The sequence below is a fragment of the Passer domesticus genome, chromosome W (genome assembly GCF_036417665.1).
Source record: "Passer domesticus isolate bPasDom1 chromosome W, bPasDom1.hap1, whole genome shotgun sequence".
In the NCBI taxonomy this organism is placed as follows: Eukaryota; Metazoa; Chordata; class Aves; order Passeriformes; family Passeridae; genus Passer; species Passer domesticus.
The window spans coordinates 19,420,782-19,431,786 of NC_087511.1; positions in this window are offsets into that span (position 1 = coordinate 19,420,782).

Consider the following 11,005-nt stretch of genomic DNA (forward strand, 5'->3'; position numbering starts at 1 on the left):
CCAATGTTCCACACAATAATAAACCATCCTTACTTGATCTAACCTTTTAATTGTTTCCCACTCATCCCAGTCATCCAGTATTTCACCATGGGGGGGTTACAGGGGGAATAATCTTGTTCTTTTTCCTTGGTCACCCTCCTCATCTACTGTGGGTCTGACCCATAGTGACTTTTAGTTACTATAAGCTTTTGGGCTGGTAAATAAAACTTCTTAATGTTACCAGCCCTTTAAAAGTTCTGTTTTACTCTTTTTGGGAATTGTTAAAAATAGGTTAGAAGCAGTTGGAAAATAGTTGATAATTGTTAAGCATGTACTGTTAGTTTGGTTGTTAATTGTAAAAGGGGTTAAAAGAGTAGTTGTAAGAGATATGGTATTCAACGTACCGTATCACAGCTAAGTAAAGTGCATCACTCCCCAGGCAAAACAAGCCAACCTGGACAGAACTGTAATGGGCCAATCAAGCGCCTAAAACCTTCATGCAAATGAAGGATACAAAAAGAAATCAATCCAAAAAGACAAAAAACAGGATAAAAAGGGGCATCTGACCCAGGGAAGCTGTGCTGCTCCACTTGGAACAGAGGGGACATCGCTGCTGATGAAGACCCAACGCCGGCGCTGCAGCATCCTTGACGGGAACGCTCCTGCTCGGCCTGCAAGCCCCCATGCTCTAGGCCCCTTTCTTTTAATTATAATAGATTTTGAAATCACTTTTAGTACCGGGAGACTGGTCTCATTTTTAACACTGCTCACAGTCCCCGCTTGGAAAATCCCACGCACGTGGTTCTCTCCAAGTGGCTTTCCCACCACTGGCACGGACCATACGCAACTGGGAAGACTCTGAACATGCAGCACCTTCTGAGTGGTGGTTTTGCTGCCGTTGCCGCTGCCTGTGCACAAACCGTGCTACATGCGGCTCCCTCCAAGTGGCAGTTTTCTCTGTCATCGGTGCCACCTCCGCGGAACTCGGTACCTTGCCACCAGGTCAGCCCTGCTGGGATCCACTGTTCAGTGTCCCTGAGTCACCACGGAAAGACGAGCCTGTGGCGTCAGAGCTTTACGGCCCTTTGCGCTACTGATTTGTTTACACAAATCTGCCTCCACTTGTGGTTTCTGCCACCAGTGATCCCGCCCACGGCTTTTTCCTACCCCTCTTTTGTTCTCACCTCACTAGCCATGGGTCTCCCGCCTCCCTCACCTGGGAGACCCCATACAGCCCCTTTGTCCACAGCCCCCCCCCGCCCAGGAAACACCTCATTGCTGGGCCAGAGCCAGACGCCCCTGAACTCAGCCCCCCCCCCAGTCGCCACTACCAGCGGCAGCACTCCCTCTTAGCTTGGGTTGCAAGCTCTGTGTTAAAATTTACCTTCTAGTCTCAGTAACTTGTGAATTGTGATTTTTAACAGGATTGTTACTAGAAAAATTCAAAGGTGTTTTTATAGAGGTGGTGTCTTCTTACATATTAGTAACATAGCAAAACTGCATAGTTCACTGAGAGTAATTAGATAAGTCATAAATTCAAGATTCATTAGCCCACATTCAAGACAAACGTTGAACTTTATCTGCAGTAGTTTTTTGAGACTTAACTATAATTAATATATAAACTCCACTGTCAGCTTTATTACGTGCTTGCTTTTTACTCCATAGTTCTAACAAGGTAATTGTATTGTAAATATTACAGTACAGTTGTTTACTTGCATGTTTTTTACTTTGGTGTTTAACTGTTATATGACAAATTACTGCCAGTTACTGCAGACCCTAAGTAATAGTACAATACTCAAGAAATTGATAATGCATTGTTTTAAATCAGCATTCTATTTTTCATGTACTACTAATTGTATGTATTATCTGATTTATTTTTACTTAATATAAGTTTATTGTTTTCTTACATATTGTTATGCTTTTATGATGCCTTCATGTTCATAACGAGAAACATACGTGTTACTAAAAAACAAAAAAGTAGGGGGGTGTAGCAGGCTCAAGGCCTGCAAGGCCTCCTTGGAGGTCAGAAGCCTGAGCTAGGAAATGCCAAGTCAGCATGACTGGACCTTAGCAGCCCTTCTCCTCCGCCTTTCGGACCCTGCTTATCTCTCTGTAAGCCTATAGGTCACTTTCCCCGACCCTTACTATTGGACAGTTTCCAAAACCCCTGTAGGTTATAAAAACCCCTGATTCTGCCTGGTTCGGCAGAAGAGCTGTCACTGGGAACCTTCGCGGAACACCCGAATAAAGAATCCTGTGGAACCTCATACAGCGCTTCTCCTCTCTCTCCCTGCGTCTGCTGCTGCGGCACCTAGCAAGCTAAAGGGCTGAAATCACTGAGAGATGATAATCACTAAGAGCTGAAAATCGCTATAGCTTGCTTAGGCTGCTTGAGCCTCCACTGAGTTATCTTGGCTCCGGCACCCTGCTGGGCATCAGCCCAGTTGGAAACTGCCATAATAGGGGGGAATATAGCCCCTCCAGAACTTTACACTAATATTTACACAGAAAATTTTTAAATCAAATCAAATCAAATTTGACCCTTTACTGTCATAAAACACCCTTGTAACTCCAAGAATTAGAGTCCCTGGGTTCTGTGAAAATGGATTTTTGTATTAATTTTAAATACACAAGAAGAAATCAGTCTAAAAGTTTTTAAATGTTTCTCCCTATCACCCTATGTATAAGAATCAAACCTGTGGAAGAGGCTAACAGCGGGCCTGTTAGCTAAAGGAGCAAGAAGAAGCTGAGAAGAAAGAAGAAGCTGCTAAGGAGCTCTCTCCAAGGCTGTAACCAAGGAGACCAAGAGAATTGAGGGACTGAAGAAAGATAAGAACTTCACAGCTGCATGAAGTATATTTAGAAAGTTAGTTAAGTCACTGTAACTCTTCACCAATGGTGTTATGTTGATTTATTGTATCCAATAGTTAGGGTAGAAGAAGCATAAACAATTAAAAAGTGTATAAAAGGTCAGCCATGTTCAATAATAAAGTGTTGCCATCTGAGACTGCTTGTGGTCTCTGCTTTGTGTCGTGACCGCCTCGACAACGACATTTGGTGATCCCTGACGTGGTACAAGACCCTTAACGAGATACTCGGGGTCCTAGCAATTGGCAACCGTGACCCACTGGGACGTAGTGGGGGAGGCGGCGTTGGTGTAGCTGAGAGTGGCCGGTGAAAGCCACAGGGAGGTCCGGACCTGATTTTCTCCTATCAAGACACCTGGAATTAGGTGAGCCACCAACTAGCAATAATGGGAAATAATTTATCTAAAGAGGAAGAAACTGTTTTGGCTACATGAAAAGTTTTGTTAAGAAATAAGGGAATCTTTACTTCAGACTATGCCCTTCAAAGTTTATTGCTGTGGGCTAAATCACAGGGTTTTGGCACTGACCCTGGTACAGCATTTAGTGTTAAGGCATGGAAAAAAGTCGGGGACAGACTGTGGAAAGTTATCCGAGCGGGAGATAAAAGTGTTGTCGATTTAGCTGTTACCTGGGGATCGCTCTTTGAGGCATTGAAACAATGGAAAACAGAGCAGAAACAAGCAGAGCGGGATGTGGATGAAGAATCGGGGTTGATAATAGAAACTGACGGGGGGGATGAGGCAGACAGGGCCTCTGATGGGGAACTTGCTGAAACTATCCTTGAAGAACGTGCAGGTGCTGTGGAAGTTGCCAGGCAGGCTACCAAAGCTTCCGGGAAAGCTGCCAGAGTTTCTAGGCCGGCTGCCAAAGCTTCCGGGAAAGCTGCCAGAGCTTCTGGGCTGGATGCCAAAGCTTCTGGGAAAGCTGCCAAAACTTCTGGGAAAGCTGCCAAAGCTTCTGGGAGAACTGCCAAAACTTCTGGGCAAACTGCCGTGGCGTCTCCTTATCAGACTCCTAAACCTCTGTATCTCACACCTGCGCAGCAGCTCGCGATGGTGCCTGTATACGATACACCGCTACGCCAGCTAGCTGAACTGTCTTTAGCAGAGAGAGAAACCCAGCCATCTGCCCCCCCGCTTCCCTCTGCTCTAGTCCAGCCATCTGCCCCCCCACTCCGCTTTCAACTGCATGAACAATCTGCAAGGTCGTATCCTCCGTTACCTAGCAGTGACAGCGAATCAAGTGACGAGTCACCCGCAGTAACACCTGAGTTGGGGCAAGGAGCTGTTGTCAGTTTACCTTTTAATAGCTCTAGCCCTACTGCCCCATGGACTTTGCCTCCATGTCAAGTAACTGTGCTTCCTCGACATCCTCAGGAGTTTTGGGAATTTGTTAGAAAAAAAGCAGTTGAAGAAAATAATTGGGACATAATAGAAAGATTAGGTCCTCCAAAAGTACCTCAGGAGAAGAGTGCTGATGCAACTGTTGCCTGTACTAACCCTATAGCTTTTCCAGTTTTTAAAGTAGCTCCTGGAACAAGGCAGGATAATAGTGATTATGTCTTTGCCTGGAGAGTTGTACAAGATCTCCAGTCGAAGGTAGCTCAATATAGTATTAATTCTTCTGAGGTAATGTAATTAATACGTGTAATCAATAGATACCTCTGTTGGTGTCCAATTGTTTATTTTGAAAGACCATGAAATACCATGTGGAATACTGTGTCAATGGAGTGATAATTGGGAAGATCAACTGCATATTTTGGAATGGATATTTTTGTCTTTCAGATCTCAGAAAACAGCCCCAGGACTTTATGAGCTTTTTGCAGATATTATCATCAAGGGCTACAGGCGTTGTCATGAAATTTTGGGACACGACCCTGTGACCATTGTGATACCTGTGCAACAGTGGTATTTTGAATGGTGCTTTCAAAATAATCATGAATTGCAGTCTGCCTTGTCTTCTTTTACAGGCCAAATAAAACACCATTTACCTTCTCATCCAATTTTAAAACTGACCAAGGAGATTCCTTTTGAAGGAAAACAAATTTGTTCTCCTGTTCCAGTGGAAGGTATAACGGTTTTTACAGATGGATCCGGGAAAACCGGAAAAGCAGCTGTAGCTTGGAAAAAGGATGACCACTGGGAATATGAGACAATGATTCAGCAGGGATCTCCTCAATTGGTTGAACTCTGTGCTGTTCTTTTGGCTTTCACTTTATTTCCTGATTCTCTAAATATAGTCACTGATTCTATCTATGTTGCCAATTTGGTTAAGCAGTTAGATCAAGCAGTGTTGTATAATATCCAAGAGAAACCATTGTTTACCATGTTAATGAAGTTATGGACAGTCATTGGTGCTCGAAAACATCCTTATTTTATCATGCATGTTCGCAGCCACACATCGTTACCAGGATTTTTTGTTGAAGGCAATGCCTATGTAGATTCTCTAGTAGCTGCTGCTGCAATCAAAACCATACCTAATGTGTTGCAGCAGGCAATTTTATCTCATCAATTTTTTCATCAAAGTGCTCGAGCTTTACAGCAGCAATTTAAATTGTCTCCTGGTGAAGCGAGATCAATTCTTTCTTCTTGTCCTGACTGTCACATGACTCATGTCACTCAATATTATGGTACCAACCCTAGGGGCCTTTCCGCTTTAGAGGAATGGCAGACGGATGTTACGAAAATGCCAGAATTTGGTCGCTTTAAGTATGTTCATGTTACGGTTGATACCTTTTCTCATGCAATGATTGCTTCAGCATTCACAGGAGAAAAAACTTGTGATGCTATTCGTCATTTTTATCATGCCTTTTCTGTTCTAGGTGTTCCGTGTCACATAAAAACAGATAATGGCCCAGCATATGTTTCGCAAAAAATGCAAGCATTCTTTCGTGCTTGGGGCATTGAACATTCAACAGGTATTCCACATGTCCCCACAGGCCAAGCAATTATTGAAAGAGCTCACGGTCTTCTTAAACGTCAGGTTCAAAAACAAAAAGGGGGAATGCAACAGGAGTCACCTCAAGTGAGATTAGATAAAGCTGTTTATGTGTTGAACTTCTTGCGTCCCCTACCTGGCTCACAGTTATCTCCAATTATTTACCATTTTTCTTCTTTGAATGCTAAGCAACCAGATCTCCGTAGAAATGTTAAGGTATGGGTCAAGGATTTAATTACTGGCATGTGGTCTGGCCCAGTGGAATTAATAACCTGGGGAAGAGGTTATGCTTGTGTTTTGACAGATAATGGTCCTCAATGGGTTCCTGCTCTCTGTGTCAAACCTTATCTGGAGCGAGGAGGCAGGGACAAGACGGATGGCTCCGCAGCTGAAGCAGAACGTGCGGATGACACTGGCTAAGGCTATATCTAGATATATAAATCAAGATATGTATTTCATTGCTCTTCATGTGCTTTCATAGTAATTAAAGGGTGTGGTTTTGGTTTAGGCTGACCGAGACAATGCAGGTTTTTGGAACCTTTGTTCTAGTATTCCTGCAGCTCCTTTTGAGCACTTTGGGGTGATTATAGTTCACGGCTTTATAGGATAAAGTAGTTACGAAATTTAAAAGCACCTATAGATGGATGAAAGACAGGAATGATTGTATTAAGAATGGGAATGTTGATTTTGTTGATGGTTGTGATTGTTGTTTTGTGTTTCCCCTGTCTGCTTGGATTTTTGCAAAGGGCCCTGCAAAAATCCATAGCAGCTGTGTTTAAAAACAAAAAGGGGGAATTGTGGAAGAGGCTAACAGCGGGCCTGTTAGCTAAAGGAGCAAGAAGAAGCTGAGAAGAAAGAAGAAGCTGCTAAGGAGCTCTCTCCAAGGCTGTAACCAAGGAGACCAAGAGAATTGAGGGACTGAAGAAAGATAAGAACTTCACAGCTGCATGAAGTATATTTAGAAAGTTAGTTAAGTCACTGTAACTCTTCACCAATGGTGTTATGTTGATTTATTGTATCCAATAGTTAGGGTAGAAGAAGCATAAACAATTAAAAAGTGTATAAAAGGTCAGCCATGTTCAATAATAAAGTGTTGCCATCTGAGACTGCTTGTGGTCTCTGCTTTGTGTCGTGACCGCCTCGACAACGACACAAACAATTTGGTACAATTATACTTCTGGCAGCCTTTCTAAATCCAGTAATGCTCCCCCTGCGGCTGCCATCAGGAATGTTTTTGGTTTGTAAAGATCAAGCCGGAGCCTTTTAGTGGCTGGAGTTTTTAGCTAACAGATTCTTTTTAAGATGGGTATGTATGTGATGATTTTGATAATAATTTTATTAATCATGATACTTTGCTCTTTTCAATGTGCACAGAGGTTAATTATTAAGGCCATTAAAGGAGTGGTTTTGGTTGAAAAGAGAAGGGGGAGATATGGGGATACACAAGACAGATGACGGACTTTGGACCTGGTTAGCATAAGAGATTTGATAACAGGATGCCTTGGCAAGAGCAAACAGAACTTTGAGGATTAAATCAAGATTGCAAGAAGATTCAATCAGACTGACTTACTGGAAAAAGAAAATTACATCAAGACTTCTGCAAGCAAGAGATGTTTAAAATGCATAAGTTTGTTTATGTGATTTTTAACCCAATCACTATAGTAGAACATTACTAGCCTCCCTAAAATAGTATATAAGCATTTGTATCCCACAATCAAATCAGATTCTTTGACCATCACATTCAGTCCCCGTCTTTCTGTCTTCACTGCCGATAGTGACTTTATTCTGAAAGAGGCATTTGTTGTCTAAATAGAACAGGAGGCGTATACATGGGAAAAAGTGTTTGTGACTGGACTTCATCTTTGGGTTTATCTGTTAGCAGAAGAAGGGGGAGTGTGTAGAAAATTAAATGACTCAAACTGCTGTTTGCAAATAGATGGCAATGGAAAGGTAAGGAAACAAATAACAAAGGGAACTGTGATGGCTAACAGTTGACCTCAAAGCCTCACAGGCACAAGTAATCGTGACCGTAACTCGATCAGCCTATACCTGTGATAGAAAGGAAACATCTTTGGGAGAGAGGGCACTGAGAGGCGGAGGGTCTTGGCTGCAGAGAATGGACGCCAGCCAATCCCTGACGAGCATGTACGCAGGTAGCTATTGGTCAGTGAACTGGGTGGCATCAAGATTCTAGCCAATCAGAGTCAACCATATAAAAGCAAGTGGTGAACAATAAAGTATTGTTATTGCCACATGAAACTCAGAGTGTTGTGTCGTGTCGTGTCATGCTGTGCCTGTCCCAACTGAGACAGGGAATAAGAAAGTTAGCTCATGTATCGGTCCAAATGTAGAAAGGATGGGAATGGGACATGTTTTTATGGTTACCTGGTGGACTATGGGTTAAACGGATGCTTTTTCCCTCGTATGTGCTGTAGCAACTCTCATCTTCTTACCATGCATGATCCCTTGCTTAGTGCAACTTATTCAATATGTAATCAAGGGGATGCAGGTAGTAGCCATGCCTATAGATCCAGAAATGGCTACAAAAGGACAGAAAATTATGTCACTGCAAATAATTGCAAAACCGAAAAGACCCAGGAATGGGAAATTAAGTCAATGATAATTAAAGTTTGTAAATACAATTATTGATAAAACAAAAAAGGAGGGATTGAAAGGAATGAGGGATTTGTCTTTACAAACAAACTGTGGGTCTGCTGATAAATAAAGTTAGATACAGAGAGATGAAAGAAACAATGGGAAGAACCATAAATTCCATAGGAATTCCACTGATTGACACAAGGAAAAGAAAAAGAGGGGGTGTATACATTAGAAGGGGGGACTTGGGCATTAGGCATTTTGAGAAGTCTGTACCTCTCAAGTACCTCAACCAATGGGGAAAGAGAGGAAAACGCGTCTGGGAAATTAGGACAAAAAGGAGGCTGCGTCCTCTAACAATGTGAGAGACCCCAGGGGAAATAACCCATGGCCTCTCCCTTTCTTTAAATAATGTTACAGGACTCCTGTTTCCTTTTTGGACATAACCTCTGGTGTTTGTGGATTAATTTTCCTGACAAAGGGATTATGGCAGCTTTGAGAATTCACTGGGAATGGACCTTCATACCCCCTGGCACCCTGAGAATTCAGGTCAAGTAGAAAGCATGAATGGAGAAATGAAGAAACGCTTTTTGAAGCTGATGACAGAAACTAAGATGCCACTGATAGGGAAGATGTCTTTAAAAAGAAATGGGTGAGGGTATGGGTGTTAACGTCTTTGAAATGGGTCTTAATGTCTCTACTAACTTCAAGCATCAGGTTTGTTACAGAGTCCAGACAGCCTGACTCCTGAAACAGTCAAGTGGGTCTGCACAAGCCTGAAGTTCTGAACTTCTGAGGTAAAATGACAGGTTCAGGGGAGGGATATGTGGTAGGTGGTTCTGGAAGGCTGCACCTTCATAGTACCTCAGCCAATAGGGAAAGGAAGAGGGCAGCATGTGGCCGGGAGCTTAGGATAAAAGGAGGCTGCGCCCTCCAAAACCTCAAGAGAGACAACCCTGCGGACATGTGGCCCAGTGGACTCTCTCCCTTTATTCAAAGTTGCAGAACTCCTCTGCCTCCTTTATGGACACTGGCTTTTCATAGTGTGATTTTCCATACAAGAGGAGGGCCACGAAGATGATGCATGGGGTTTTTATGACCCAATTGCAGGACCCAGCACTTGGTCTTGTTGAATTTAATATAATTGTCCTTGGCCCATCGATCCAGTCTGTCCAGATCCCTTTTGCAGAGCCTTCCTGCCTTCAAGCAGATTAACACTCCCGCCCAGATAGGTGTCATCTGAAAACTTACTGAGGGTGCACTCAATCCCCTCATCCAGATCCACGATAAAGATATTAAACAGAATTGGCCCCAATACTGAGCCCTGAGGAACACCATGTGCCACTGGCTACAACTCCATTCACCACAATTTTTTGGGCCCAGCCATCCAGCCAGCAGAGTACACCCATCCAAGCCACGAGCAGTTTCTCCAGGAGGATGCTGCAGGAGACAGTGTCGAAGGCTTTACTAAAGTCCAGATAGACAATATCCAAAGCCTTTCGCTCATCCACTAGGCAGGTCACCTGGTCATAGGAGGAGATCAGGTTAGCCAAGCAGGACTTGCTTTTCCTAAACCTATGCTGGCTCAGCCTCATTCCCTGGTTGTCCTGCATGTGCCGTGCAATTGCACTCGAGATGATCTGCTCCATAACCTTCCTCAGCACACTTTGATATGTTGTGGTGATCTGTTTTCTGAACTTAGCAATGTTACCCAATAAAAATGGACTGGTTAACCATACAGACTGATTTAGAATTGGCCCTAAAACTAGGATGTAAGTAATAAAAGATTAAAAAAGAAAAAAAATTACCCAGTTGTCCTGGTTTGGAATGAGAAGAAATTCAGAGAAGTGATGCAAAGCTTTTTGTGTAATTGACAGTCTGTAGAACTACTGAGAAGCTGGACACGCCTCTGTGAAACACACATGTTAAAGAAGAAAAACCCCAAGAACTCTCTCTTTCCTTTCAGGTCAGTAAGGAGGTGGCGGGTCCCAGCCCCGGTCCCATGTGTCCCGCCCCCCAGCCCTGTCTCGTCCAGCCTGGGCCAGGCATGGACCAGGCCCCTTCCCCCCTCCCAAGGCCGCCCACCGGCCCCCCCCCATCGGCTCCGGTCTGGCCGGGACGGGCTCCAGCAGCTACCAGGCAGGAAGGCAGGAGAGGCTGCAGAGCCAGAGAGCAAGTCTGGCTGCGGCTGTAAAGATCTTATCATCAAGTCCCCTTCTCCCAGCGCAGCTGAGACCTGAGACCTCTACAACCCATATAAAAAACCAAAAACCAACCATGAGGCTGATCTTGACACAAGCCAACCACAGCTCCCCGCCACAAGTTACCAGCAAGTCAGGTAGACCTCAAGTGTAATGTTAACCCTTTCAATACTTCAATCCTCCCTCTAGTGAGAGAAAAATACCAAGATGCAAATATGTAAAAGAACAACATGAAGACATCAAAGTCAGTGAAAAAAAAAAGTTAAGTCCCAGATGAGAGGGGTGAGGAGATGCCTTGTTTTTAGAGCTGAAATCCTCTTGTAAGCTATAGAGAAAAGACTCTTTTTCCTTATAACACATAAAACTATAGAGATAAAAGTGTTCAAATTAATATCGAGCAAAAGCCTCCATGCTAAAATAAGCAGA